This window comes from Nicotiana tabacum, chromosome 24 (assembly GCF_000715075.1).
Source record: "Nicotiana tabacum cultivar K326 chromosome 24, ASM71507v2, whole genome shotgun sequence".
In the NCBI taxonomy this organism is placed as follows: domain Eukaryota; kingdom Viridiplantae; phylum Streptophyta; class Magnoliopsida; order Solanales; family Solanaceae; genus Nicotiana; species Nicotiana tabacum.
Window position 1 is genome coordinate 69927370 of NC_134103.1, and position 7736 is coordinate 69935105.

Consider the following 7736-nt stretch of genomic DNA (forward strand, 5'->3'; position numbering starts at 1 on the left):
ATTCCCTGCATACTTGCAATTGCATTTGCCACAGTGCTCTTCCCTTTGTTGGACCTCATGTTGTTGTTACTGTTGTTATACCCTTGTGAATTCTGCATGTACTACTGTGTACCCTGGACAAAACCTTGAGGGTATCCATGTAGCTTGTAGCATCTGTCTTTGGTATGTCCTGGTCATCTGCAATGGTCACAAAATGGCCTAAGACTGTTTTTGGAAGTCTGATTCCCACCAGGTGAGTAATTTGTCTTAAAAGCTCTTCCCCCTACATTGACATTCAACGCAGAAGAATCAAAATTCAATTGATTTCTAGGCTTGAATTCTCTCTGCTTCTCCTCCTGTATCAGCAAAGCAAATGCATGTGCCATAAAAGGCAATGGGTTCATCATGAGAATGCTCCTTGAATAACTGTGTAAGCCTCGTTCAGTCCCATTAGAAACTATATGAGTCTTCTATCCTGCTCTGCCCTGTGCATGTTTTTATTTGCTCCACAAGTGCACACACAACTACAGTGAGTTTTAGCACTTAATGTGTTCAACTCTTCCCAGAGTTTCTTCATTTTTGTATAATAACCTGTGATGTCAAGAACTCCCAGACTCAAATCGTTAATCTCCTTCTGGATTTGATACAACTTAGCTCTATTCGTCTGATCATATCGATCCTCCAATTCCTTCCACAATTCAACGGAGTTATTTACATACTCAACGCTGTCTGCAATGTCCTTCGCTAAAGAGTTCAGAATCCATGAAGTAACCATGTCATCACACCTCTCCCACTGATGAAACTGTGGAGAGGTTACATCAGGTCTCACACACTCTCCATTGATAAAACCTAGCTTATTTTTCACTGAAAGGGACCTTAATACCCCTTTTCTCCAGGAGCGATAGCCAACTCCATCAAAAGGAACAGGTACTAAGGTAGAACCTGGACTGTCAGATGGATGAATATAGAGTGGAATAGTTATATCAATTACCGTTTGCATGGTCGTTGCCGTCGTCTCCTCGTCGGTTTGGTCCAGAACCGCCATGAGAATATTGAATCAGTTGGATTGCTGCTCGACTAGCCGGAATTAAGCTCAGAAACCTGTATTCACTGGCAATTGTTGGTGGATGTGTCGATTCAAAACTTTTCCCCAAATTGTTTATTTGTGAAAGAAAAAAAACCTAGATTACTTTGTGATTGAAAACGAAAGAAGAGAAATTGAATTCAACGACGTGATCATTGAAGAAGACCTCCGCTCTGATACCATGACAAGATCATGAGCTTTGAGTGAGCTCCACTCCTCCTTCAATGGAGGATTCAGAATGTTCTAGAATACGTATTTCGAAGAGAGAGAGAAATGAGCAGTAAGGAGTCTCTGATTTGAAAAATGAAACTCAAAAATATCTATTACTGAGTATTGTCCTCTTTATATTCATAAGCAACAAAGAATACAACTAAACTGACTAAGCTGACAACTGGAATACAACTGGAATACAACTATGCTGACTCATCAATGTATAAATATAGAATAATTTCAATAAGATTTAATAATAAAATAATTAGTATAACAATTTAACTAGAGATAGAAGGCTAAACGAAGAGATTCAAGAGGTATATATCCTTCCATCTTAGAAACAGTGGCGTAACCAAATATTACGCCAAGGGTATTCAAATTTTAAAGATTTCAATATGCACCGAAACCTTTAAATTAAACTATGCAATATATAGCTAAACCATATTAATATTTGTAATAGAACTATAATTTTATAAATCAAAACTAACATAAAAAAGACAACAAAAACAAATTCTACTAGTAACACAAGAATTCGAACCCATGAACTCTATCTCATTTAGAACATGGTTTGCCGTTGGGTTCCCTATCTCAGTTATATTAGGGGTGTTTAAATTATATAATATATACTCAAATAAAGTAATATTTGACTTATATATATATTGTAGTTATTTACCCTTAAAAATGGATAACAATTGAATTTATTTGTGATTTTAAAGATATGTGGATTAAATCAATACAAGTAATTAATGATGTTAGATTAAGTAAATTAAAGACGTAATAAAGGATCAAACTAACGATAAGGGTAATTCCGAGCTCGGTTGCTGGCTTGATGAGGAATCTGCCTTCGATTCCAAGCTTGCACTTATGAAGAACTTAAGAACAAAAATAAGAATTTTGAACAACCAAACGGATTGAAATAAATTGTCTTGATATACATGTTACAATGTGTCCCATGAATAATAAGCTTTACCCTTTATATAATAGGAGATTTTTACCCTAAGTAAAATTCTAAGAAAGGTAAAAATCTTCTGTTTTACTAATCACTGATTTTCTGCCGATACGGCCGAGATTCACGCCATGATATCCGGTCGGGCGCGGACATCGCGGCCCTTTGTTAGTCGTGTGCAGTTGTTTGGTAATGCTCTTCGAAGTCTCAATCCTTGAACCGGACTCGGAGGATATGGCCTCGATATCCCCGAGGGCATGTGTTTTGCCCGAGCCCCGATACAAGGGGCTCCTCGCTCTGACTCTGATTCATTACAGTCATGTTCCTGCTCCGTTTGATTCACCGAAAAATCGAGTCATTCATTGGGATCGGTTTTACCCGTATACAGATAGTCCCCTCATTTCTCAACGAGTAAGCTTGCCAAAATGATGGAAAACAACAAATAACACTGGTTCCTTCCTTCGTACGTTACGACGAGGGAGCTGAAACGACCCATCAATCGCATCGTTCTGACTTCGGACACGTGTCGCTCACTGGCAAGTTGCCTCTGAATGCAAAGCGTCGGTTGTTTCCCTATAAAAGCCTTATTTCTTTGTCCTTTTTTCTACTTTCCGACCAAACCGCTATCTTTGAGCTTTCTAGCCATTATCAAAACCTTTTTCAAACCTTCATATATTCATCCTTGTTCTTCAATCTCCAGATTTCTGCCCAAATTTTCTTCAAATCTTCATACCATGTTCTTCATCTTCAAAACTCGTTTTTCCAAAACTTTGCGTTCTTTTCTCAAATTTTCAATCACTCCCCCAGATGACAATGGCCAAAACATCGAAAATCGTTCCTCAATAAGTTGCCTCTTCATCTTCTTAACCGGCCGCTAGTACTGAAGCGGTCGCCCTTGAGGTGGTTGCCTCGAAACAGCCTCTCACATTGTGGCTGCTAACGCATTGGCCCCCGAGCCTCCCTTGTCGGCATTCATTCCCCGGGGCTGCTCTATTACTTCTCATTCATGCTTGTGGTTGTGCAGTTGTTGCTCAGGTTCCGAATGCGGTCCCCCGATTACAGGAGTGGATCGAGGGTATCTGTACTCAGATGTCGTACTTCGAGCGCACATGGCGTAGACTTTTGAAGGGCCGATGGGAGGCCCGTTCTCATGGTAAGGCCTCTTTCCGAGTAGCCAACACTATGTCTTCACCTTTTATTTTACTAACTCCTCTTCCCTCTTTATTATTGCAGGTTTGCTTAAGACCACTGAACTTAGGCCTTTGGAAGGGGATAAAGACGTGCCCCCGTCCGTTGATCCCTTCGTTTCTGCCATGGAAGGAAAAAAGAAGAGGAAAAGAAAACCCTCGGGCTCCCCGGGCTCCGAGGTGAAGAAGCCAAAAAAGTGGGTGCTCTGCAAGCCTAGGAGGGGCTCCATTTCTCGGGTGCCTGGCTCCGACTCCTTCCTCCGGCTTAGGGACGAGCCGGAGGATGAATCTATTTTTGTAACCCACGTGAAAACGTATCACGGGGACTGGGATGCATTCGAGGGGGAGACTCACGAGATCGACCCCCCTCAAACTCAAAAGACCAACGCGGATATCCGGGGTGAAACTTCCCAAGTCGATGGCTCTGCTCCAAAGGAAGCGCCCGACGTAATCGAGATCTTAGGGACACCCTCCTATACTGATTCTATGCTCGAGGAGGCCCAAGTGATAAAGGAGAAATCCAACGAGGGGGACCAGGTTGCGAAAGATCCCCTTCACTCATTTTTTGATAGAGTGGACTCGTCCGCTTTGGAAGACTTCTCCGGTCTGGGTGACCTGGAAGTTCTAAAGAAAGACACTTCCTCGGAAGCTGGCTGGCCGAGTTCGAGCCCGAAATTAGTCAATCAGTTCCCCGCTCCAAGCGTAGACCCTGGCCGCAAGAGGTCGATTATACTAACCATCCTGGAGGATGCCCGAGTTTTGTCCGCTCCTATGAGGGTAGCTAGCTATCTCCGATGCCTGGTAACCGAAGAGGACCAGGCAAAAATGAATGCGGTGAACGTGACATGCCTTTTCAATGAGGTGCAACATGCACTGAACCAGGTAAGGCATCATTTTTTCCATCTATCTATAGTTATCTGTGTTTAATGTTTCTTACGTTTTCTTTGTCTTTTTGCAGGCCTCGGTACTTCATCACGAGATCTTCCTCCGATATCGGGTTGAAGTCAATCAACTCGAGCTCGAGATCAAGGAGCTTGCCCAAAAAAGGGACATGTACAAGCTTCTTAAAGAGTAGCAGGAGGGGGTCACCAAGAACCTCCAGGCCGAGCTGGATGCAGCTCAGAAAGAGGCACCGGCCTTAAGGCAGGAGCATGAAGACTCGGTGGAAAAGGTAAAGGTTTTCGAAATTAGAAACGAAGGTCCAGTCGCAGAGGCTAAGAACAATACTTCACACGTCTAGCAGAAGATCGACCAAATCAACCAACTCCGTAAGAAGATAGATGAGATCCAAGTGATGGCCGATGGGTGGAAGAACAAGATAGACCTGTTGACCTCAGAGAAAGAGACTGCCCAGGACAAGCTGTCTTCGGTGGAAGTTCAGCTTCGGGTGGCGAAGGAGAAGGCCGATACACGGGCTCAATAAAATGAGGACCTCCAAGCTCAACTAAGCTCTCAAAATAATGAGGTCCAGGTTGGAAGCAACCTCGGTTGATGCTAATGAGATGGTGACCCAATATAAGGCTGATGTTGAAGCATCCGAGGCCCGTCTAAAGACTACTGCTGAGTCTGTGAGGTGGCTTTCCCGGAGGGAGACCCTTGAAGAAATACATGCCCGAGGCTTCGATCTATCTGCTGAGATCGAAGAGGCAAAAAAAGGTTCGAGGTCGAGGCCAAGAGGCTAGTTGAACTCCGAGGTAAAGAGGGCTTCGAGAGCTCTAAAGAATCTAAAGGCCCCGATGATTCTGGTGACGAGTCAGGTTCCAATGAAGACCAGGCATAGATGCCTTAGGACTTTACTTTTTTGTTTTTGTATCTTGTATATATATTTTGTTAAGGCCGCTTTTATTGGCCTTTGTAAAGATATTCCAGAATATATAGAGTTTTTTCCCCTTTGGAAATTTTTGAGTCTATTATCTTCAGCATCTTTTTACAATTGCAAACATTTCTAATGCCTTAGCAAAGAATCAAACGTAGTAATAAGTCATTTTCCGGAGGTCCAAACAAGACCTGTCCTCAATGCAATTTTTATTTGAACTTATGGATGCTCGAGTACCAGAAATTTCCCCAAGATGCTAGTTTAAATGTTTTTAGATTATGTCTTTGTCGAGGGTAACCTTTGAATAGGTTTAAAATTTTGTTGAAGGCCTTAATTTTGATTACGGGCTTCGGACGTCTCCGAACCATTTTTAGGATGGTCGTAGCCTTTTAGGTTTAGGCACTGCCTAATAGGTTTAGTGCCTCCGAGTTTCGATAACCTGAGCCGCCTAAAGTTGTCTCGGACAGAAGTCCCCGAGTGGGGGTGGCCCTTTGGGCTCGGATAAGGGTGGCCCTTGGGATCGACAGTTTCCGGGTAGGAATAGCTCTTAGACTCGATACTTTTAAGAAGCAAAAAATGTTTGTTAGCAAGGTAGAAACTTTCTTTCATTTTTGTGTGTAACGTACAAGATTTTAAGCGTGTAAAAACTCGTATTAAGGCTGAGGTGGCTTATGCGGGCACGGTTCACTTGACCGTTTGGCCCTTACAATAAATCCTAACCACCGAGCCTAGACTGTTCGAGCACAAAGTTTTCTTCCTTGCTAAGAATCTTTGCTCGATGGTGATTACCCCCAGTATTCGAGGTCGATCTTCGAGAGGGCTCGGATACTGTTGATGCGACCATTGACTCCAATTTAAAACCGGTCTTCGACTCTAAGTTAGCACGGTTTACTGTTACCTCGTTAAGAACCTTGTCGGAAAACCCATTTGGGACAAAACCGGTTCAAGAAAAAAAGAGTGCAATGCGTGCTTTCAGACCTAACAACTACATTCTCCTTTAGTTGTTGCCTGCAAGTATTAGTCCAATTCGTAATATTAAAAAAAGTGAATGAGGTTGTACCTTAGTAGTAGTATCATTTTAAGTGGGTCACGTTCTAGTTGATCGGTAGTTGTGCACCGTTTTGTACTTCGAGCTTGTACAAACCTTTACTGGTAATCCCGATGACTCGATATGGACCTTCCCAATTCGGTCCTAGCTTCCCTTCGTTTGGGTTCTGGGTGTCCAGTGTTACTTTTCTTAACACCAAGTCCCTGATATTGAAGTGTCGGAGGTTGGCTCTTCGGTTGTAATATCTTTCTATTTGCTATTTCTGGGTGGCCAACCGGTAGTTCCAGGATCGTGCTCATGGCCTCGCCGTTCGATTCTTTGGTTGCATATTGGAACTTGAGGTTCGGTTCACCTCAACCTATATTAGTGCTTAGGCACTGTAGACCAACGAAAATGAAGTGGCCCTGGTACTGGATTTTGAGGTCGTGCGGTATGCCCACAAGACTTCGGGCAGAATCTCCTTCCATTTTCCTTTGGCATCGGTCAACCGTTTCTTAAAGTTTTGAAGGATGGTTTTGTTCGTCGACTCCGCCTGTCCATTCCCACTAGGGTGATAGGATGTTGACAATATCTTTTTGATCTTGTGATCCTCGAAAAATTTATTTACCTTGTTATCGATGAACTGCTTCCCGTTATCACACACTATCTCGGCTGGTATACCGAACTGACATACTATGTTATCCCAAATGAAGTCAATGACTTCTTTTTCCCGGACCTTCTCAAACTCTTGAGCTTCGACCCATTTAGAGAAATATTCAGTCATAAATAGTATAAATTGAGCCTTATCGTGTGCCCGTGGTTGGGGATCGATGATGTCCATTCCCCATTTCATGAACGGCCAAGGCGACAGGACCGAATGTAGTAACTCCCCGGGTGGATGGATCATTGGTGCGTGCCTATGATAGTCATCGTATTTTCACACAAAGTCCTTCGCATCTTTTTCCATGTCGATCCAGTAATAACCGGCTCTGATTATCTTACGAACCAACGATTCTGCCCCCGAATGGTTTCCGCAGGTCCTTTCGTGAACTTCCCTTAAAACATATTCGGTGTCTCTCGGCCCCAAACATATGGCTTGTGGGCCATCGAACGTTCTTATGAACGCAGTATCTTCAGACAGGCTAAACCCGGCTGCCTTCGTGCACACGACTCTTGATTATTTGGGATCCGAGGGCAACTTCCCAGTATTCAAGTAGTTTATATACTTGTTTATCCAGTCCCAAGTTAAACTCGTTGAGTTTATCTTGGCATGACCTTCTTCCACTACTGACTTCATAAGTTGTACGACCGTTCCCGAGCTGAACTCATTGTCATCAACCGATGACCCCAAGTTAGCCAGAGCATCAGCCTCGCTATTTTGATCCCAGGGCACGTGTTGTAGGGTCCATTCCTTGAATCGATGCAGCGTTACCTGTAGTTTATACAAGTATGTTCACACTCGTTCCTCTTTCACTTCAAACATCCCA